The following is a 23,736-nucleotide window of genomic DNA, read 5'->3' as shown; positions in this document are numbered from 1 at the left end:
GCCACGTGTCCCCCGAAGCTTGCCAGTGCAGCCCGCTGCAAAGATCCGTGAGGTCAAATCTCACCTGTACTCCCTGGGTTTTTCCCTTTTGTTTCCCTTCCCTGAAGAGACAGATCCCCAAAATATTGCTAAGGTTTATGGGTATATTCTGTTCTAGGAGTTTTATGGTTTCTGGTCTTACATTTAGATCTTTTATACATTTTGAGTTTATTTTTGTATATGGTGTGAGAAAGCGGTCCAGTTTCATGTTTGCGTGTCCAGTTTTTTCCAACACCATTTACTGAAGAGACTGTCTTTACCCCGGTGTATATTTTTGCCTCCTGTGTTGTACATGGTGGACCGTACAGGCGAGGGTTTATTTCTGGGCTCTCTATTCTGTTCCATTGATCTGTGTCTGTGTTGATGCCAGCCCCCTGCTGTTTGGATTACCAGAGTCTTATAGTATAGTTTAATACAAGACTGCTGAGGCTATTCGGAGTACATTTTAGGATTATTTGCTCTAGTTCTGTGAAAAATACTATTGGTATTTTGATAGGGATTGCATTGAATCTATAGTAGGGACATTTTAACGATATTTATTCTTCCTATCCATGAGCACATTATAAGTGTCCATAGATAGATGATTGGCTAAAGAAGATGTGTACATATATACAGTGGAATACTGCTTAACCATAAAAAAGAATAAAATCTTACCATTTGCGACAACATATGTGGACCTAGAGGGTTTATGTTTAATGAAATAAGTTAGACACTTATTTGTGGATCTAAAACACAAAATAAATGAACAAACAAAACAGGAATAAACACATGTACAAAGTGATGGTCTCTAGATGGGAGGGGGTTTGGGGAGATGGGTGATAAAAGTGAAGGCATTTGGAAGTATAAATTGCCGGTTTTAAAAACAGTCATGTGATGTCAAGTACAGCCTAGAGGATATGGTCAATAATACTGTAATAACTATGTCTGGAGCCAGGTTGGTGCTAGACTTACTGGGGGAATCACTTTGTAAGGTATATAAATGTCTAATCACTATGTTATACGCCTGAAACGGATATAATATTGTTTTCCAACTATAATTGGAAAATAAATTTTTTTAAAAATCTCATCTGCAAAGATACATGAGATCAAATCTCATCAGAAGGAACATTTTAAAATCCCTTCATGTGATTTAAATATTCTCCGGAGAAATGGATGGGGTGACAGGCGGGAGGGAGCTGTCTTCTGCGGGTTCGCAGCTGGCTGGGGGCTGGGTGAGGGACCCGGCGGCTCCATGGCCGCGGTGGTGCCTTCTCCGGGTGGCCCTTCTCCACGGGCCTGTGTGCATGGGCCAGCCGGGAGGCGCAGGCTCCGCTGCGCCCGCTGAGCAGGCTCTGGAGGCACCTGAGGACAGGCGGGGCGGCCCGTGTCGGGCAGTCACCAGACTCCCAGCCAGACTCCCAGCCAGGCAGACTCCCTCAGCGGAGGCTTGTGCTTCAGGGCCCTGTTTGCCTGCTCCCTTCCGTGGCCTTGGCTCAATTGTAGATTCATTGTTGGGTATTCTTCCTGAGCCCCGTGGAACCTGGACCTGTCATTCACACAGTGGGCAGCAGCGTGTTGGAGGGCAAGAGGTCTGAGAAGGCCTGCTGTGCATGGCGTGTGGCCGGGAGGGGCTGGGCCAAGCTTGGCCCTGGGTCTCAGGGGCTGCATCTGCCCGAGGCTTGACCCTGGCGCCTCCTAATGTGACCATGTGGCTGCTTTCCCAGCAGGCCCAGAGCAGGAGGCTTGCTGCTGGCCACTCCGGCCCTGTGCAGGACCCTGCTGGCCACTTGCCACCCTACCACGTCAGTCTGAACTTCCTGAAACCAGGCTGCAGGCCCAGGGGACACATCCTGTGTCGCTTATTGGTGTCTGCAGGGCCTCACATGCAGATCTCGAGAAAGTTTTTAAATAAACTATTTTGATGAGGTATGAAATTGACCATGCATCCTTCAAAAATTAGAATAGAACACGCCTACAGTAAGGTGCACGCATCTTAAATGTACAGCTTGGTGAAGGGTTATCGTTTGAACACATGTATGTAACCAGCACCCAGATTAAGAAGCAGACCGCGGCCAGCATCCCGGAGCCCCGCGTGCCCACTCCCAGTCCCCTCCCCCGACGGGCACGCTGCCTCTGGTGGCGCCGCTTGGCTTTCGTTCTCTACGGCAGTGGGGTCGAGCAGTGCGTGCACTTTTGCGTCTAGCGTCTGTCTTATTTTGGGGGGATTTGTTCATGTTGTTACAGGTAGTTGTGGTTTGTTCATTCTCACTGTCGGATAGTATTGGTTCCCTGTTTGTGAGTGTGGCACCATGTACTGACCTGGCCCAGTGTGGCGACCTCTGGGGCGGGGCGGTGCTGCCGGTGGCGGAAACGTGTGCATTCCCGCCGGCACGTACCGGGGAGTGAGGCCGCGGGCCGAGGCCTGCGTGCGGTCAGCTCTAATCAATGCTGCCAGTTGTCTGAAGTCCTATACGGTCTCCCTGTTTTAATACTGGAATTTGCCATCAAAAGGCTACTTGTTTATTTTTTTTTAATTCTCCTACATTAACGTCTAAGAAAAACCGTTCAGTTGAGATGGTACATTACCCTGTTGGCGGAGCCTAGGTTCCTGATGGGAAATGAAAGTATTGTGAACTCGGAAAAGTAGACCTTGGGGAATAGTCGCCTCCCCGCTGACTCGCCTGTTTGTTCTGCCTCCAGCCGGATACTCGCTGTGGCCTCTCCCTCCAGCGGCCAGGCCAGAGAGAGACAGACCCTCTCCCCTTCTGATGTTCCAGTCAAACGTATTAGTTACTTTTTATGGCTAATAATGGCTCTAACCGACGAAGACCATCGCTTTATGCAAATAATTAGGCGCAAGGAAAGCTGCATAAGCAGAATCATGGTGTCGTAAAGCCACGTTATAGTGTGTAAGACTGGCTGCATGAGGGAATGTTTAAATCAATTAATGCCTTCTATGGAAAGAGACCGTATGAACTCACTGAAATGATATTTATCAAGAATCTTAATGACATAGTACAATTTAACAACCAAAAGCAGAATAAAGAATTATATACACTATAGGAACCGTATTTTTAAAACTCATATTCCATAGCCGAAAGAAAAGAGCAAACTTGTTTTAATTTTTCTGGCTCTAAAAATCCTTCTCCCTCTGGAAGCCCTCTGAGCTTCCCCCTTCTACTCAGGTCTGCCCCCCCAGCACCCGCCCAGGTCTGGGTGCAGCTGCGGAAGCGGCTGTGTGTGTGTGTGTGTCCGTGTGTCTGGCACTATCACTCCCAGATCTCAGTGGCGGATCTGGTCCTTGCCCATCAAGGACAGGGACTTCACTTTCTACCGTTCTGGTATCTCTCATGCCCAACCCCCTGCCCTCCCACAGCGGCTTTTTTCCCCTCTCTTTATTTTTTGAGCCGGCACTGCCCAGCCTGGAGCAATGGGGAAATGGAAAAGGACCTTGTATTAGGGAGACTTAGTGGAAAAAAACGAGTGTCAGAAAGGGCTGGCGGGTCAGCTGCAGCCTGGTCGGGGAGGCTGTGATGTGGAGGGGGGTGGATCGGGTCAGGCTGGCATTCTCGCTCTGGTGCAGACGAGAGAGACGGTAGGAGGCTGTTGCAGGCTCTCCCCGCCCGGGAGACAAGGGCCCAGCAGTGTGAGGGAAGAGTCAGCAGGCTGGCAGGAGTAGGGCTGCATGGACCATGGAGGGCTCCCCGGCCAGGCGCTGGCTTAGAGAGGCGCATGTCCACCAGTCCGCCCTGGCTGCAGCCCTGCCACGGGCCGGACGCCTGGAGGTGACGAGGTTGCAGTCACTTGACGGCCAGGCTGTCATCCCCCAGTAACCCGTAATTACTACTCAGGAGTTTGCGGACCAAGACCAGTAGGTTCCAATCCAGTGAGTTCCTGTTTGCATGAGCTGCTCTAATGGGGATTTTACCCACCCTGCCGTGTCTGGGACCTTCAGCCAGCCGAGTGAACGCGTCATTTTCTTCAGCATCAGGTGGGCTCCGGCAGTGGGCTGTGTTTCAGCACTAGGACTTTAAATGCCCGTTAAGATGCCTACATGGAGAAGTGGTGTGCATGTCCCTCTGTCTGCACCTTGTGCTAGAGACCAGGGGAGGAATACACGGGGGCTTCCTGCACTGGCGGCCGGCACAGCACCCGGCGGCCTGCCCAGCACCCGGCGGCCTGCCCAGTACCCGGCGGCCTGCCCAGCACCCGGCGGCCTGCCCAGCACCCGGCGGCCTGCCCAGTACCCGGCGGCCTGCCCAGCACCCGGCGGCCTGCCCAGCACCCGGCGGCCTGCCCAGCACCCGGCGGCCTGCCCAGCACCCGGCGGCCAGCCCAGCACCCGGCGGCCTGCCCAGCACCCGGCGGCCTGCCCAGCACCCGGCGGCCTGCCCAGTACCCGGCGGCCTGCCCAGCACCCGGCGGCCTGCCCAGCACCCGGCGGCCTGCCCAGCACCCGGCGGCCTGCCCAGCACCCGGCGGCCTGCCCAGTACCCGGCGGCCTGCCCAGCACCCGGCGGCCTGCCCAGTACCCGGCGGCCTGCCCAGCACCCGGCGGCCGGCACAGTACCCGGCGGCCTGCCCAGCACCCGGCGGCCTGCCCAGCACCCGGCGGCCTGCCCAGCACCCGGCGGCCTGCCCAGTACCCGGCGGCCTGCCCAGCACCCGGCGGGGTGGCAGGCAGCGGGTGTTTCCTTTCCCCTTCACCCCACTGGGCTCTTACAGGGAAGGAAAGGGTTCTTTAAGGACCTGAGTGTGAGGAATGGGAAAGCAGGGACCTGTTTCTGTCTGCGGACAGGCACGCCCAGCGCTCGCCAGCTTGGGGTCCTCTGCCCGCTGCCTGGGCCCTCGCTGTGTTTTACGTGAATTTCTAGCACCAGCCACAGGGGTTTTGCTAGTTGGGAACTTTAGTTAGAGAATTGGGCAAACTTCATTGCTTTCCACTCAGACTTACAGCCAGGGGACTGATGAATGCTCCCCCATTTTTTCCAGCCTGGGCAGGGCCAACGTATGGAAGTCCAGGCGCTCGGATTTTATCCCGCCCGTCTCCTCCCACCGCACCTCTGCTCCTCCTCCCCGCCTCAGACTCCAGCCCTCCTCCCTCCCCGATCTGGGCCCCCAGCTCTGCCCTCAGGAGGGGAAACCAGGTCACATATGTGGTTGTTCACACACACACACACACACACACACACACACACACACACCTTGTTTTGCCCACTAGGAAGCAAAGCTGTGGTTTCTCTGTCCGAGCCCTGGAACACCCAGACAGCAGGCAGAAGCCAGAAAAAGCAGGTAGGAACTGAGTTACGACAACTGAGATATTTGCATATGAGAGATTGATTATAAAAAGCAAAGTTATATCTTAAGCAGAATTTGATTTGTGCTGGTTTTGAAAAATGTGGGTATGTGAGGTGACATTGAGCTCACTTGGGCATTTTGTCCTCTGTCCTCGTCCACAGGACCCAGTCCTGCTTCTGCTGCTCCCGTGGACGGGAGCGAGCGCTTCTACCCCAGGGAGCAAAACAGGAAATCAGTCTCTTTTTAGCCCACCCGAAGACAGCACCTCATGGTGGAAAAGCTACCTGTGTTTCCATGGTAACATGACCTCAGAGCCTCGGTCTCTGCGTCTGTAAAATGGGGGTGAGGCACTAACCTTACAGGATATTCGGCAGGATTATATGAGCAGGTCCATGTGTTGGGTGCACAGAGGTCCCAGCTAGTGTCGTCACTTTCTCTCTAGAGACCTTGAATGTGATGCCTTGAGAAAGGCAGCTCAAATCCAGAGCTGCTGGGCCGGCTCCCCGGCGCCCTGTCAGAGTTCCCCGTGCCACACCCAGAGTGCCGAGGTTGGGACAGTGTCCAGCCGAGGAAGTCCCAGCCCTCCCCCCTTCTCAGGGCCCCTGGGATGTGGGGGGGCAGGTGCGGGGGGGGGGAGGGTTGAGGGGAAGACGGGAGGGAGGACAAAGGGAGCTGGCAGCACAGCCACGTGGCGTGGCCGGAGAGCGGGGAGCTCCCAGGGACTCAGCCTCCAAAGCCAGCTTGCAGGGACAGGCCCTTGGGACGGAATGTGACAAGGGACAGTGAAGCCTGCAGGTGGATCCCAGACACCCTCGCGACCCAGGACAGGGAAGGGGAGATGCAGCTGGTAAACTGAGATCAGCCCCCGTCAGGGCGCACCTGGCTGTGAGTTTGCAGCCAGTCTCTGGACAAATGCTGCCTATGGTTTCACCCTGGGGAGCCCTGGGCGCTGGAAGGAGGGAGGTGGAACCCTGGACTTATTCCAGGAGCCGCAGCTTCAGAGGAGTCCAGAGTGGGGGGAGGGCAGGCAGGGGCGGCATCGCAGGCCCTGAGCTCTCTCGGAGGTCTGCCTCCGGGACGCCACACCCCAGGGAAGGGGAATGGTGTGCAGGGCGGAGGGCACCCAGCTCGGAGGCCCACCTGTGGAATGCAGGTGTCCCTGACGTCCTGGGCACCCTGTGAGCTTGGGAAGTACGGCCGCAGGGGAGGAGAGCAAGCCAGAGGGCGGGCAGTGGCTGCAGTCGCAGTGCAGAGAGCCCTGGGGTCCGGGCACGGGGGCCTGGCTGGCTGTCCCCCTCTGTGGTCCGTCCCCTGTCGGACAGTGGGGTCTCACTCCCTTCCACGACGTGGGTCCCCACTGCCTTCCACGACGTGGGCCCCCACTGCCTTCCACGACGTGGGCCCCTACTCCCTTCCACCACGTGGGCCCCCACTGCCTTCCACGACGTGGGCCCCCACTCCCTTCCATGACGTGGGCCCCCACTGCCTTCCACGACGTGGGCCCCCACTGCCTTCCACGACGTGGGCCCCCACTGCCTTCCACCATGTGGGCCCCCACTGCCCTCCACCATGTGGGTCCCCACTGCCTTCCACGACGTGGGTCCCCACTGCCTTCCACGACGTGGGTCCCCACTGCCCTCCACCACGTGGGCCCCCACTGCCTTCCACGACGTGGAACCCCACTCCCTTCCACGACGTGGAACCCCACTCCCTTCCACGACGTGGAACCCCACTCCCTTCCACGACGTGGGTCCCCACTCCCTTCCACGACGTGGGCCCCCACTCCCTTCCACGACGTGGGTCCCCACTGCCTTCCACGACGTGGGCCCCCACTGCCTTCCACGACGTGGGCCCCCACTGCCTTCCACGACGTGGGCCCCCACTGCCTTCCACGACGTGGGTCCCCACTCCCTTCCACGACGTGGGTCCCCACTCCCTTCCACGACGTGGGTCCCCACTGCCTTCCACGACGTGGGCCCCCATTCCCTTCCACGACGTGAGCCCCCACTGCCTTCCACGACGTGGGCCCCCACTCCCTTCCACGACGTGGGCCCCCACTCCCTTCCACGACGTGGGTCCCCACTGCCTTCCACGACGTGGGCCCCCACTGCCCTCCACGACGTGGGCCCCCACTGCCTTCCACGATGTGGGCCCCCACTCCCTTCCATGACGTGGGCCCCCACTGCCTTCCACGATGTGAGCCCCCACTGCCTTCCACGACGTGGGTCCCCACTCCCTTCCACGACGTGTGCCCCCACTGCCTTCCACGATGTGAGCCCCCACTGCCTTCCCCCACGGAGGCCCCCACTGCCCTCCACGAAGTGGGCCCTGCCGACTTTCTTTGCTTTTGCTCTAGCCCAGTGGTCGGCAAACTCATTAGTCAACAGAGCCAAATATCAACAGTACAACGATTGAAATTTCTTTTGAGAGCCAAATTTTGTAAACTTCTTCTAACGCCACTTCTTCAAAATAGACTCGCCCAGGCCGTGGTATTTTGTGGAAGAGCCACACGCAAGGGGCCAAAGAGCCGCATGTGGCTCGCGAACCGCAGTTTGCCGACCACGGCTCTAGACCATCTGGCCCGGCCTCACTCCTAGTCTCATACCTGATCCGAGCGGGTCTTCATTCCTCCATTTTCCTTTTTCTAAGCCAGGTGTATTAAAGTATACTTTTCTTATTGTAAAATTTGCCCTTTTGAGGTGTACAGTTCCGTAAATGTTAACACCTGCGTACAGCTGTGTGGCCACCATCACATCAAGGTGAATACAGACCAGTTCCCTCTCCCCCATTCTCTCCCACCCCACCACAGCCCCCGGCAACCTGTTAGGTTTTGGTTCCTGTAAGTTTGCCTTTTCCAGAATACCACATAAATGGCCTCATAAAGTGTGTTTAGCTGGGGCTTCAGGGGGAGAAGGGGAGGTGCCTTCAGTCCCTGCACGGTCAGCCTTCGTTTGTACCTGCTCCAATGAACAAGGCCGCACTCCCGCAGGCCCGGGGGCAGACAGCCTGGGCCGCCAGCTGCCGAGGAAGTTGTGCTGTTGGCAGGTGTTTGCTGAGCACTTGCTGCATTTACTCCTTAGATCCCACAACCCTGCTGGGAGGAGAGGCATCGTTGCGATCCCTTTTAGCAGATCCAGGAGACAGGGGCTCAGAGAGGTTTAGTAATTCTCTAAGGTTGCACAGCTGAGAGTTGAGCTCAGTTCTGTTATCTTCGCCATTTTGTGCGGTTCTTGGGCTGAGTCTTGGACAGATGTTACTTCCGCGGGGCAGGTGTGCCTTCGCTCCTGGTGGGTGGTGAGGTAGCAGAGGGCCCCTAGACCCGTGTCTCCAGCCCCTGTCTCTCAAGGGGGCTCCGCTCCAGGAAAAACAGTCCGTGCTTGGAGCCTCACTAGGAGAGGCGTGTGTTGAGGCACGATTTGTAGGAACAGGTCGCACTGAGGTCTGAGGGCCACGGGCACCTCTCGCGGGCAGCCCAGTGCTGGGCTCACAGTCATCACAAGTGCTCCTGACCCGGATAACCCCCCACCCCACCCCTGCCTGGGCCCACCTGGTGGGCGGGGGAGGCAGGGACCCGGCTGCGTGGATGCTGGAACGGATAGACGAGCCAACAGAGGCCCCACTGCACGTGCTGGCCAGGGGAGGGCTCAGGTAAAGGACAGCATCGCAGTCCTGGGACCAAGTGCCACTAAACCTTATGGGTAATGGGCTTTCCATCCCCTGGGTAATAGGAGACACCAAAAATGAGGACATTACTGAGTGAGTCCCTCACCTCCCTGGCCCCATTCAGCAGACTCGGAGAAGGACATTGCCCGGCGTCAGGCCGTGTGTGGATTTAATGGGGCTTCCAGCTAAACCTTCCATCAAGTTTACGGCTGTGCCTGTCTCCTGACCTTCCCCCTCTCACATTCTTTTCGGGAATGAAGCTGTGTGCAGGCGGTGAGGTGTCACTTCCCCCGCTTTGGAGATATACAGCTGTGGGCCCTGGTTGAGATGGTGGATTTAATCAGGCTGGTCCCCTCGTTCACCCGCCCCGAAGCCAGGTGACATTAGCACAGCCATCAGGGTCCATCTGGAGTGGGCAGTGCAGTCAGCCGTGCTTACCCTGCCAGCCACATGCTCAGGCCCAAACCCTGCCCACCTCCCTGCTGGAGTGAGGCCAGGCGTCTGCTCACCCACCAGGCCAGAAGGAGGGGTCACTGCACTCCCCCCCACCCCCATTGCTGCTGTCAGCCGGGCCCCGGGACCAGCCCAGGCCGCGCCTCGACTCCCTCTGTCCATGTCTGGCTCTCCTCCTGGGGGAAAGCCTCCTCTCTGAGTGCCACTCCCACCTCTCTGACCATCTAAATCTGACTGCCCTTCCAGGCCCAGCTCAAGGTCACCACCTCCAGGAAGCTATCCCTGATTTCCCTCTCCCCAGCAGGATAGGTCTTCCTCTGGGAATGGTGAGGACACCAGGAGGAAAACCCACCGGCACTGCCCCGTGGCGCCTACTGCCTGTGAGAGTTTGCGGCCCCAAGTGGACTGGGGACCTGAGGGCCAGCCTGTCTGTCCGTTTGCTGCTGAGCCTGCCCACGAAGGCACCTATTATTGTGGACCCCCTGTCATTGTCATTGCCACAGGGCCACGCCCCGAGAGTGAGGACGTGGTCACGCTGCCAGCCCCACTGGCTTTGTGGGGCAGGCCAGTCTCCCAGACAGGCCCTCACAGCCAGGTGCCGCCTCAGTGTGTCCGGTTCTAGAAGCACTGCCCCCACGGGTGCATGCCTGTGCCTGTCTGCTCCAGCCTCCGGCACGCGGGCCAGGCCTTTCCAACCCGCCTGCTCCCCTCCTGCCCCTCTCCCTTCTCTCTGCGGGGAGCACGTGCTCTCGTGGCCCTTCCTCCGGCCCACGTGTGTCTCATGGCCACCTCAGGGCTGTGGGGGAGCCACAGCGGCAGGCAGGCCCCGCGCCCGCTGCGCAAGCCGAGCACGTGAGGTGGCTGTTGGCACAGCGGGTCTAGCAGGTGGGCAGTGACTCAGGCTTGAGGCCTCCGGGGATGATTAACAATACAACTGTCTGCGCCTTGGAAGTCGAGGGCCTCTGGACTCTTGAGTTGGAGGAGGAAGAATGAAGTGGCACCGAACTTCCCCGGATCAGTGAGGGGGGCTCAGGGGCGGGTCAGTGTCCTTAGCGTTGAAGTCGTCGTCGTTACCACGTAGGACCACGAGCTGATACCATAAACGCGCCTTTCTCCCTCTGTGGCACTAAGACCAGGAAGCGGACACCACTCCTCTCCATTGACCTGTAGCCGCCAGAGCTCATTGCACCGTCCAGCGTGTGCGCCTCACACCGACCTCAGGAGGAAGGAATTCCCAGTCCCGTTTTGCCAGAGAGTTTATGAAGGAGAGTGCCAGGTCAGACCTGCGTGCTGGAAGGCTCTGGGCTTCCTGGGGGCCTGGAGGGGCGTGGGCAGGGGGGGAGAGGCAAGCGTCCCGCCAGGACCTAGGCCGGGGCGAAGAGGCCTGGCGTGGGCCCGGAGGCAGAAGTGAGGCCCCACGCCACCGCTGCTCTGTGGAAGGGCCAGGACGTGCGGCTGAGTGGGCGGCAGTGCCCCTGCGAGGGAGGGGCTGTGTGGAGGAGATGCAGACATTTTCTTTCTAGATGTGTCACATCCAAGGAGCCCGGGACTTGTGCGAGGGGCGGGCAGAGCCATCCAGTGCTCAGGAGAGAGGTCTGGGCCCAGGTGCACCGACACACCGGGTTTTTCTCTGTGGGTGCCGGGGGCCCTGTAGGAAGCCGTGGCTTCTCAGACGGCCCTCGGAAGCCGGCCCCAGCGGGTTCCTGCGATCCTGGAAAGCAGGTGGCTGGATGCTGCCTGGAAACGCCCACATGGTAAGCAGTGGCCAGCGCAAGCAGCAGGCCCTCCACGCGCCCGCGTGCCAGTGTGAAGGGCAGCCCCTTGTGTAAACACACAGCTCAGGGGCGACCGGGGAATAGCCCCCAGTGAACCTGAATTGATGCTCCAATCAGATCAGTTCCAGCCGGAGCATCAGCCTGTGACTATCGCCCCCCGGAGTGCTCTTTTCCTCTCGGGCGGGTGTTGGGTTTCCAAAGGCTTGTCATCGACAACGGGGCGAGCTCTGCGCAGCCCGCTCCCTGGCGCTGGGCAGCCTGGAAGGCGCTGTTTGAGGTTAGCCTTGAGTCAGCCGGTGCCATGCACTTGGGAGCATTTCAGAGGAGGCGGGTGTGCACACAAGTCATTATGAGGCTGATCAGAAGTGGGGCATTTGGGAGTGTGTACACAGCAATCACCGTTGAAGGGCCCTTCTCCCACAGAGGCCATTATCCGGAGCAGGGTGCTGTTTGCCTGGTTTTGTCTGGGCCACAATTTGCATTCACTTGATGGATTGTCAGGGTCGGGGGTCTCCTCCTGGGGAAACAGTGGAGTGGCTAGAGCAAACCCTTAAGAGGAAGGGGATCACTAACACCGCGTTTGCCCGGGTCCTTGAGAGGGCCGATCCCAGGGCGGTGCTAGATCAACATGACAGGGGCTAAGCCGCTTTGGAAGTCCGTTCACGGAGCCTGTCATTGCTCACGCAGAAGGGCCCGCAGGTCCGCTCCCGGCGGCTTAGATGCAGCTCGCAGCACCTGGCCTGCGGGCGCCTGGTTTTTTGCCAGCTACCGTGGCTGTGGCTCAGTCCAAGTTTGCCAAAGTGATTCGCAGTGGCCTTCCTCTGGTCCAGCCCTGCCTGGGCCCCTGAAGCTCCTGCCCGGTCACCGGCCTTCGTCCTGGCTGGACCCTGCGAAAAAGGCTCCGGGGGAGAAGCCAGAGGGCTGTTGGCCGGTCGGTGGGAAGGCCCTCCTTTGCAGGGTAAACACTCCCGGCTGCCCAGACGCCCACGATCCAGTGTGGTTGCTGTCCTTGTGGGCCAGGCTGGAGAGGTTTGGGTTTGATTTTTGGTGTTTACTGGGACATCACTGACGCGTGGGGATGTCGCTTCTGAGCCTTAGGAGCCAGACCCGAGGTTGAGTCTCTTCTTCGGAGCAGCATCGCTGTCACTTCTATCTTCTTGTTTTCGTTGCTTCTTCTTCAGACACAGAGCCCTGTGCCGTGTGGCTCGGGAGCGCTGGTGGCAGTTAGAGGCAGGCCCGGGCCATGCCGCCCGGAGGAGCCCTGCGTTGGGGCTGGGCTTGGGTGTGGTGGGTGGTGAGATCGTTGGATTAGTCTGTATTCAGATCGTCAGGGATCTCCTTTTGTCACAGTCAGAGCTATGTGACGCAAGGTGACTCATCAGTGATCCCAGTTTTCCCCGAACGGGTCTCTATTCCGAGTTGCCTCTTCTGGGTCCAGTCCAGGCCGGGCAACCCAGCAGACGGGCCCCCTTGAGCGGACTCAGGGCATCTCGGCGAGCCAGTGCTGGCTGAGGCCTCGGTAGCGAATCCTTTTTCACAACAGAACCCAACACTCCGCAGCCCTGCCAGCTCCAGTGACTTAGTGTTTCCTGTCCTCTCTACGGTTAAAATGGAGGTGGATCTGCCGGCCCGGCACCCCGCAGAGGAGGGGGCTCAGGCTAGGTGCTGTAAGGACTTGGTCCAGAAAAGGGACGCTCCCTGGGGGTGGCCAGTCGTCAGGTGCCGGGGATTCCAGGGACCAGGACACGTTTGTACCTGGTCCTCAGGGAGGAGGGAGATGGGGGCACCGAGAGCAGGCCCCTTGTCTTAGGGCCCTTTTCCCGCCCTGCCTGTCGGAGGGGGCCGTGGGAAATGGTCGGAAGGCCTGTGGGGCTGGCACAGCCTTATGTCCTAAGGAAGCTTACGTGGCGGTTTCTTTTCATCTTTTCACACGAAGCCAGTGCTCAGAAGGTGGCTGGGAGGTACCAACTGGGCGGGCAAGGCCGCAGGCAGAACGCCTCCCACCTCAGAGGGCGCAGGTCCTGTGCCCGAGGGAAGCCTGAGAAATCGGAACGCGGTGTGTGTGGCTGTAAACCTCAGAAAGACAGTCTTCAGGGTGCAGGGCCGGGCACAGGACCCAATTTAAAAGACAATTAAATTGGACCTTACTGAAACCTGAAAGCTTGCTCTCTGAAAGGCCCTGCTAAGAGGGTGAGAAGACAGGCTGCAGACAGAGAAGATACATGCAAACCACGTGTCTGACAGGACTGGCACCCGGAACCTGCGGTACTCCCAGAACGCAACAGTGAGAGCCCAAGCCACTCAGGAAACGGGCAACAGACATGAAAGACACAGTTCACCAAGGAGGATGCATCAGATGGCGCATAAGCGCATGAAATGATGTTCGACTTCATCAGCCACCGGGGAGCGCCAGCTGCAGCCCAGGGAGACGCGGCACACCTGTCAGGACAGGTGACATAGACAGCCAGTGCAGCACCCCGCGCTGGAGGGGCTGGAGGCCCGATCTCTCACTCGTTGCTCGCAGGAGTGTAAATGGTGCGACCATTCTGGAAAACAGCCTGGCGGTTTCTTATCGAATCAACATGCAAATACCGTATGATCCGGCATTTACCCCAGAGAAGTGAAGATTTAGGTTCATGCAAAAACCTATACGTGAATGTTTATAGCAGCTTTATTTGTAATAACCAAAACCGGAAACAATGCAGACGTCCTTCCGTGGCTGAATGGTCACACACGCCGTGGTTCATCTATACAGTGGATTACTAGCCAGCTATAAAAAGGAATGGGCTCTCAATGCCCACATCACCTTTGATGAATCGCTAGGAAATTATGCTGAGGGAAAAAGCCAACCCCAAAAGGTTACAAACTATAACCTTAGATACGGTTTGGAAATGACAACATTTTAGAAATGGAGAACAGATAACCAGGGGCCAAAGTCAGTCAGTGGTGGGTAGGGAGGCACAGGAGGAGGAGGAGGTGGTTATAACCGGGCACGGGAAGGGCCCTGGTGCTGATGGGACTGTCCAGAATCTTCCCTGAGGTGGTGGCTGCAGAGCCTGCACACACACGCATGAGTACAGGCATGCCGCAGAGGTATTGTGGGTTCGATTCCAAACCGCCAATACAGCGAGTGGTAATCTCTTTGCTCGTGGAGGGCCTTGCCTTCAATTTGTAAAGAACGCAACATCTGGGGAGCACAACAGCACGGAGGCAGTGAACGAGGGGTGCCCGCACGAGCAAAACTGGGAGATCGGAACAAGACGGGGTTCTATCGCTGTCAGCAGGCTGGTTCTGGTGTTGCCTTGGAGTTTTGCAAGATATCATTAGGGAAACTGGGTAAAGGGTACCTGTCTTACAACTGCATTTGAATCTAAAATAATCTCCAAACTAAAAGCATTAGTTAAAAACTGCCATGTGCATTTAGACAGGTGTCTTTCCTAGCTCCTCCCCAAGGAAGCAGGCGTATGTTTCACAAGGGGTCAGGCCTCCCTCGGGACATCTGCGCTTATAGGAGTCTGTGAGCAATGGAGCCCCCATTGGCTCAGGGGTCCCCCAAGGCTTGGCTTCCTGAAACCGGCAGCTGGGCAGCAGGAGGAGCCAGGACGGGCAGCCCTGCTTCGTTCACCTCCAGCCATTTCCGCCTCCTGGTGTTTGCTCCTTGGCGATGGCTTTCTCTTACGGCCTGGCCAGGACCGTGTCCATTTGTTCGTTCATTGACAGTGCTTTTGTCAGCAGACATTTCTGGAGGACCCACCAGGCACCAGGCGTGAGAAGACCAGCTCTCTGGCTGCAGGGAGCTGCAGGGTGGAGGAGGACCGGGCAGGGGGGCACAAATGCTGCACAGAAATGAGCTGGGATGAGACCAGCAGGCGACCTCAACCTGGAGTGGGGCTCCGGGGTAAGGCCAAGGGGGAAAGGAGGAGGCTCGGAAGGCTCTCCGGAGGAGGTGGTGCTGGAGCCGCCTTGAAGAACAAGTGTTCTAAAAGGACTCTTAGGAGAGGCGGGCGACACAGCCTGGTGGGTAAGAGTTGACCGCCTGGGTTTGAATTCTGGCTCTGCCTGACCTCTTCCTCAGTTTCCTTTTCTGTGAAAGGAGGACAAGGGGACCTACCTTGTAGGGTGGTTCTGAGGATGAAAAGCATCACCTTTGTAGTGCCTGGTCTATAGTGAGGGCTATGTAAGTGTGTGAGAAATAAAGTTAACCAAGTAAATGGAGTGGACCACAGAATGTGATTGAAGCTGGGCCAGAGGGCTGGAGAGGGTCGGAGGGCAGGCCCTGGGTGGCTCCTTGGCAGTGGGCAGGGTCGGTGCCTTCCCCTGGGAGCCGCCGCCATTCCTGAGAGGTGCAGCTGGAGGGCCGCATTGGCCTCTTCACCGTGGAGATCACTGTTCTTTCCTCTTTCCGTGCGACGCCCCCGCCGTGCCCCCGACTCCGTTTGGGAAGTGGTAGAAGGGGCCTTCCCCACCAGGCTGTCCTCATTTGCTGGCACAGAGACCTTGGGGAATGGGAGAAACTGGACTGACAAGACAGACTCCTGGAGTAGGGGCTCCTTTGTCAATGCCCCCCCCCCCCCCGCCCGTGTGTGACCAGCACAGACCCACTGAGGCGCGGTGGGTGAAGCCCCTCCCGTCTTGACCCTGCAGGACCGTTGGCCACGTGACCTCTGTTTGGCTATGCAACTTGTCACCTTGGACTACTTAGCCAACACTCTGAACAGGTGTTCACCCAAAGTGTTGGCCTGTTGTTCCCAGCGAGGGCCCGGGGGAGGGCCAGGGAGGGGAGGAGGCAGGTTTGCTCTTTGCTCAAGTCGCAGGCTGTCCTCGCCTTGGCTTTGGCCTGGGCCATAGGGGACCTTTGTTCCAGGAGGGGTTCCTGCAGGCTGGTGGTCTAGGTCCCCCAGGTCTGGGAAGGCTCAGGCCTGGGCTGTGGGACCACATGATCCAGGGTTGGTTTTGCTGGGTAGGGCCCAGGGCTCTATTTACTCTTCAGGAAAGTGGGTGCACAAAGCCTGCTCCCTACTTCACAGCCAGCAAGGCCCAGCCAGGGGGGGGCTCCAGCTGGGTACCCTTAGTGCGCGGCTGAGGACACTGCGCCCTGCACTCGCTGCCGCCTCCTGGCCACTGCACTGGGTCCTGGCACCCACGGGTCTGTGCCCAGGGCTTTCCCTGGCTGCTGCCCTGGTGGCAGACCAGGGTGCCAGGAAGTGAGCACCCCAAATCGACAGCCCTACCTAGCGGATGTCTCTGGCAGAATTGGTGTATCAGTACCCCAGCCCCTCACCCCACGGTCGGGGCCTGGGTCTAAGGTCAAGTCTCCGCAGGCCGCCAGAGGGTCTTTGTGGTATTGAGCCTGGTTGCCCGAGGGTGTCCCTGCTTAGCCGCCTTCCTTCCTTGCCTGTCCCTGCTGTTCTACAGTTGGCCTGTTGTCTCCAAAATAAACCCCCCGCACTCACATCCTCATCTCCGGGTCCGCTCTGGGGCACCCAGACCAGATGGAGCCTCTGCCAGTTCTCTGGCAGACACTGTGGACCTGACGTCAGGCGGGATCCCCCCCCCCCCCCACACCCACACACCTACAGCAAAGTGAGGACGATGACCCGCCGAGGCGAGCCCTGCCACCTGGCACAGTTAGGGGTTTCAGACTCCGGCGTCTCGGAGCAGCCATCTTAGCTGCCTCGTGGCCCCGCCTGGCCCTCGGGAGTTTGGGAGGGAGGCTGAGTCGCACAGCTTGTGGGGCTGTTATTTCCTGTTTCTGGTTTCGTTTGCTCTTGCTGATGGACAGCGTAGGGGGAGCAGGGGAGGCTCAAAGTGAATACCCAAACCCCATTCCCTGAGAAAGGGAGAGTTGTTTTCAAAACCCGGTGGCCCTGCCTCGGCTCCCTCCCCACCTGGCCTGTGGGTGGCTCTGGGACAAATGGGTCCTGCCGGGCCCCACAGCCCCCGCTGCAGAGCCTGTCCTGAAAGGTCGGGTCCTCTGAGAACTGGCTCCTTTCTGGGAGCGTTCATAAGAGATTTCTCATGGCTCAGTTCCCCCATAGAAAGTGGGGATTGCAACTCCTGTGCAGCTCGAGGGAGGAAGTGAGGGGAGTGAGGCAGCGCAGACAGGAATAGGTTAACGGTATTCACGGCGGTGTCTTGGGAGGAATTACAAAAACCAACGAAGAAAAGCTAAACACAAAACCAACCAAAAAGAAAAAGGAAAACTTAAAGCAGACTAAGACAAGATGGACAGGACCCATGCACACCGCCGCCCGGCAGCTGAGCGAGTCGGCAGCCGTCTGTGGGTCTCGGGCTGTTTTCTGAGCCTCAGCCAGGCCTTTGTGGGCCCGGCTGGGGGAATACTTAGCAAAGCTGTTTATTTTGCATAAGCCCCAGTAATGACTGAGCCTGAGGACAGAGGAATTGTGTGGGGCTGACAGCGTGATTTAACACCGAGCCACCTGACCCCCACCCGACCCCGCACCCCTCAGCTCCCCCTGCAGAATAAATTCACATCGCGTTAATCACGGGAAGGCGGAGGCAGGAGGGAGGCCCGTTGTGGGGACAGAAGTCTTGAAAGGGGTGGCAGGGGTCCTGTGACAGCTGGATCTGAGTTCGGGGCACTCACTAGAGCTTCCTTTCTACTTCCTGCCCAGCTGGAACTCCGACTCACCGGGAGGAGGGGTGTCTCATTCTTGGGCTCAACCTGCCTTCTTGGTTCTTCCCAAGCATTTGCCTGTCGCCCAATCTGTGCGCTTCTTTAATGCAAAACTCTTTGTTTATTTTTTAATGCGATGTTGGTGGCAGATGCCTGTTCCCTTGGAAAGGAGAGCTTTCCTGGGCCCATGCCCACCTGCAGCTCGTGACAGAGGGGCGGGTCTCAACTGTGCCCAGACGCCGTTACCCATTACCCTCCAGCTCTCAGAGCACCTGCTCTGCCCCCGCCTGCATTCTGCCCCTGCTCTTCCCTCGCTTGTGTGCCCCTGGCAGTGCTTCATCAGCCCTCACTGCTAGGGCGAGGGGCGAGGGGCGAGGGGCGAAGGCTCCCCGGGTTCCATTTCGGTGATTCTTTCTGCACATAGGATGATGCCGACCCAACTGAGCCACAGGCCAAGGCCACTGTGGTGCTTCTGAATCTGCACCTGGTGAGCCTGGAGGGGCAGGAACCCCAGTATTGTCAAGAGAGCTGCCAAGGGAGGAGGCGGGCGGGGATCAGCTCGTTCCAAGGCCACACACAGATAAACCTCACTCCCCATCTTGCCTTCCTCCAGAATAGGCGGTTTCCCTGCTTTCTCGTGCCCAGTGGGCACCTCCCTAGGGACACGGTTGACAGTGAGGGAAGGGGCTCCCCAGCGGGGGCTTTGGCCACTAGGCTGTGGACACAGCCCCCCGGGCCAGCCTGTGCTCCCCGCTGCCCAGCAGTTCTCCCCTCCTGGGAAACGGGAGGAAGACAACGATGATGGAAAGAAGCAAGAACTGAACATGCGACTTGCTGCCCCTGTGGAGCAGGAGCGTTTTGCTTGGACTTGGCACGGAGTGGGTTTATGGAAGGCAGGTCAGGTGGTCGGAGGGGAGGAAGTGAAGCATCGCCTGTCAGACTTGGGCAACATTTGATCAACGAGAAACGCGTGTTTCCCACCGGTTTCCACGAGAGAGGATGGGTCTCATGGAAGCTGGTGGGGCTGGGAGTCGGGGGCCGCTTCTCATTCCTGGTCTCCCGTTCACATCCCCCTGCCTGGCCTCTGCTTCACATGAAGGATTTGCTCCCCCTGTGGCTGAGGTTTTCCAGTTCTGACGCCGTGATGTTTGAAGTCACTGGCACGCCTCTGTCATCACAAATGGGCTCTTCCTCCCCCTGTACCGATGAGGAAACCGCGCCAGGAGCCGGCACTGAGCCCTGTGGTTGGACTGTGTGCAGGATCTAGGTGGTGCTTCCTATCCAGCTAAGAGTTACCACGTCTAATGTCCCTATCTCCCTCCCTCCCTCCCTCCCTCCCTCCCTCCCTCCCTCCCTCCCTCCCTCCCTCCCTCCCTCCCTCCCTCCTGTGTGAGTCTGGATACCCTCTCTCGCCCTGTCTGAAACTGGGGACCTGGAGGCAGCCCCACCTTCCCCACCCAGGCCTTGTCCCAGGCCCCGCTGAGCTGGGTTCCGTGGAAGAGTCTATGGAAGTCACAGGGCCAGGGTGTCAGAGGCAGTTTGGGGTCCAGAGGAGCCCAGAGGGGCCATGTGTTCCCTAGATGGGGGCAGGGGTCAGGCAGGGCCGAGCAGAGGAGGCATGGAGGCCTGAGATGTGTAAGCCAGGCCACTGCGTTGGGCGGGGCACATTTACAGAGACCGAGGGGGGACTCTAAAGGCAGAAGATGCCCGTGCATGGCCGCCGCGTCGGAGTTCCAGGGCGACGTCCCACCAACAGCAATGGCAATGTTGTGGTGAAGGCGGGAGTGTTAAACAGGCCTCGTCTCCTTGGGAACGCACATACACAAAACCCTTTTGAAGCTTGGCCCCCCTTTCCGTCTTGAGGGATCCCCAGCCCCGTCTGAGTCACGCAGGAGGCCCCTGCGTCAGCTCTGGTGGGGTTTGCTTCTCCCCTGTCACCCTGTGCTCCGGAGCAGCCTCCAAAGGCATGTGGATTAATAGGGTCTACGGGAGAGAAGAGGTGGCGGAGTGAAGAGAAAGAGGTCATGCCCTAAACATTAGCAGATCAAAGGTAATGCTGGGGAGGGGAGCTGGGGGGAAGGGGCGCCCCCTTCTGTCCCAGGTGGCCTGTGTGAGGGCGGCAACGAGTGGGAGAGAGTCCACCGCTGTCCGGGGCGGAGGTCCCAGAGCCCTTCCCCTTTAGGTTACCTCGAATGTGGGGCTCTCTCCCCAGCACTCGCCCCTGGCCCCGCCCGGCGCCCCTCTCCATCACAGCACATCCAGACCTCCAACCCGTCCGTCCGTCCGTCTGTCCGCCAGCCTCAGAGGCGCAGGCTAGAGGGGACACAGGGCTGCGTGTGGGTCTGGAAGTCGTGGCTCTGCGCCCTCACTCTGTCCGGGTTCCTCACAGCAAGTCACGTTTCCTCTCAGCTTCGCCTCTCCACGCTGAGGGCCCTGAATGCCCCCCCTTTGCTAATAGGAGGTAAGAATAAAGCTTAAAAGAAGCCAAAGTTGTTGTTGTTGTTAGGCAGTCACGGGCCCGGGTTTGGGGGACGGTTTCTGCTGGGTTCCCTCTGGGTGACCCGCTGGCATCTGTTGGCTTTTCTCCGCCGAGGGGCTGGTCTCCTTGTCTGCAGGGAACGCCCGCCAGCCGGGCCCTTCCCTGACCCGTCACTGAGGACACTTTAGATCACGCGCCGAGACACTCGCACACCGCACAGCTCGCTCTACTTTGGAAAAGGAAAAACCAAAGGAAGTGCGAGGCACTGTCACTAGCCTCTGTGACCTCAGCGGGGCAGGGGCTCTCTCGGAGCCTCCGTTTCCCTGTTAGTGCGACGGCGGGTCTGATGGATAACCTCCGAGGTCGAACTGACCATGTCTTCAGTCCTGTACGTGTATAACTTGGTCATCTCTGGCCCTAAAATTTTATGAGACTTTCTCACCCCATTTCATGAAATCGCCTGGTAATTACACCCAGTGGACTGCCGTCATCTTACGCGTTTGATGTCAGTGCCCCGTCCAATTAGCCCGGTCTTGGTGCTAATCCCTGGGGACCCCACCTTCCCCGCTTCCTGCATTCGGAGGCCTAAATGCGACATTGCCTTCCCAGGGAGGATCTCTTACCCCGTCGCCGCCTTTTCTTGTTGCGATTGTGCGACGTGGCTCCCGCCCTCACCCCCTCCTTCCAAACGAGAGTGAAGTGCAGTGGTGGGATGTGCTGCTCTAGTAGATTTTCAAAACAAAACCCAACGATCCATCGTCGTAAAGAAAGTCACTCCAATGCGTGAGTGTGGGATTCTGTTCCCCAGACGTTGCAGTGTCTGCAGAGAAAAAGAAAATCTCGGTGAGCGTGTTGTATCGACAGTGAGAAACAAACACCCAATAGATAGGAAGCTTTCACTGGGGACCCGAGGGAAGTCCGTGCGGATGTTCGGACCGAGCCTCCCTCTCCCTCACGGCGCGTTCCCATGTGGCTGTTTCTCTCTCTTCCCGCAGAGCAGAGCAGGGCGGCTGCAGAGGGGAGGGAGCACTCATGGGGCTGACGCTTCACACGGAGCCTCACTTCAGCACTGCTGACCCTGGTGGTCAGAATTATTGCTTCCAGTTGACACCAGGCAGCCGAGGCTGCGGGAGGCGCAGTGACTTGTCCCCGATGATTCGGCGCCAGCTGGTGTCCTGGGCCCCTCCCCGAGCAGTGCAGGCACGCAGGCCGGCACCCTTCCCAAACCCAGGCGGGCAGCTGCGTGGAAGGGTCTGCGGTGAGAAGGCCCAGCGTGGTCCCCGCTCTCTCCGACAGGCGCTCACATCTCCACCCTCCGCCAAGCACGGCCTTTCCCGGCATCTTCCCCGCAGGCCTCCCGCCCGACAGCCCCTCCTGGGCTCCTTGTGAGCGGCTCAGTGTGCCTTTGAGTTTACAAGCAGGCATCTCCGTGGGGCCGGCTCTTGAGATCCCTGTAACAGAGCCAGCACCCGGGCAGGGGGAGCACACTTCTACCTCCCGGGCTTTGCTGCCGAGGGCTGCCTTTTTTGGAAATGTGGGAGCTCTTCCCCGTATCCCTCCCCCCCTCCCACACACACCACAGGCTCACTGCCCCTCCGCCTGCAGCTGTGAATGGGCGGCCTGGAGGGTGGGCGATGGAGCCCCAGCGTGCTCTGCTGGGCCGGGTGGGACACCCCCTCTCCGGGGGTCTGGAAGGCCTTCTTGGCTGTGTGGGTGCAACTCGCAGTGAAATGAGGGTAAGGGCGTGAGCGCAGCCCGTGGGCCGGCTCTCTGTCCGGTCGGCCTGGCTCTAACACACGGGCTGTTCCCAGGAGAGCCGGGGCCCAGCTTGCCTGTCTCTGTGGCTGCTGTGAGGGTAAATGAGGTACCAGGTGAAAATATGCTTTAGAAACCAGGTTGGCTCCGTGAGGACAAATGCAGGCTGTTTTCCCCTCTGGTGTCCAAGCCAGGTGTGGGCCCGCAATAAAATGCAAATGGCTCTGTGAGGGGACAGTGGTCCTTTGTGGGGTGTGCGCCGGCTGTCCAGCGCCTCAGCCTGTGGAGCGAGACCACTGGCTCCATTCCCAGCGCTGGCTCCCTCGGTCCCTCGGTCCACGTGGAGCCTGAGCATCTGCATCTCGAACCTGTGGGGGCCGGGGGGGAGCACTGGGAAAAGCTGGGGGTGTTTGCTCTGTTTGGGGTTCTGAGTTGGGCAGATTCTGCAGGGATGCAGAATGGGCCCCGTCTTTTTTGTTGCCCCACCACCCCCCGGCCACACATACACACACACACACACACACACACACACACACACACTTTTCTCATTCCTTCTTTAGCAGAATATAGCCCTTAAACCAGTGCTTCTCAAACTTTCAGACTTCCACGTACAAACTAGTCGCCCCGGGTCTGCTAAAATCCAGCTTCTGACCCGAGGTCGTGTGGGGCCAGGATTCTCCATTTTAGACACTTCCCGGCCGATGCCGAGGCTGTGGGTCCTGGGGCCACACGGTGAGTAGCAAGGCCTGAGACAGGCCGTTTCCCAAGTCACTTCTCAGTTGTCATTTTCTCCACGAACGCTCCAAGAAACCCGCCGACTACAGTGGTGACCTGTGCACGGGATCTGAGCACGCGCTGCCTCGGTTTCCCCTCTGTCCAGCAGGGACGGTAATCCTTGCCACGTGAGGGGTGTGTGGGTGAAACGAGGTGAGGGGACAATGCCCACTTCTCTGGGGCATTGTCGTCCCTCCTCTGCCTGCCTGTCCTGTACGTTCACAGCTTCTGTGTGAAGGAGCCAGGGGGTTCTGGGGCCGTGGTTGCAGCAAAAAAGGGCAAGTGGGTGCCGCTGAGTGGCCCGCTCGGGTGCTGGAGGACGCCCAGGGCTATCCCCCTGCGGGTCCCCAAGTTCAGGTTCCGCACGTGCCTTGAGAATGATGAGTTCAGTGTGTGGTCACTCACATGCCTTTGGACTTTTCAAGAATTTGAAATCATTTTTATTTTTTTAGGTTAAAAGGAAAAACAGAGCCTTTTTCCTGTTCGGTATAAATCTTAGCTCTGGGTTATGTACCAGCACAAATTTCCACACACCGCACATGTACCCTCACCCCTCTCAGATCAGTAAACACTTTTTAAATGTGTATTTTCTTTCCAAATAAAGCCACTTAAGCTTTACCAAAATGACCCGCCGACGTGAATTCACACTTGGCACACCTCCGTCACCGTGTTTTACTGAGTGGGGACGCCTGTAGATGAAGCGGCGTCGCCGTGGGCCTTCCCCCGTGGTTTGGACGCGGAGCTGCTCCTCGGTGGAAGATAAATCATGGCTGGATGTGAAGAGGTATCATTTAAAAAGTGACAGGATTCAATTGGCTTCTTAAAAACCACGCAGAGCTGCTAAATTCACATGGAGATTGAGTGGCTCGGGATTGCCCAGGGTG

This window comes from Eptesicus fuscus, chromosome 11 (genome assembly GCF_027574615.1).
Source record: "Eptesicus fuscus isolate TK198812 chromosome 11, DD_ASM_mEF_20220401, whole genome shotgun sequence".
NCBI classification, from domain to species: domain Eukaryota; kingdom Metazoa; phylum Chordata; class Mammalia; order Chiroptera; family Vespertilionidae; genus Eptesicus; species Eptesicus fuscus.
Note: the sequence above shows the minus strand (reverse complement) of the source record.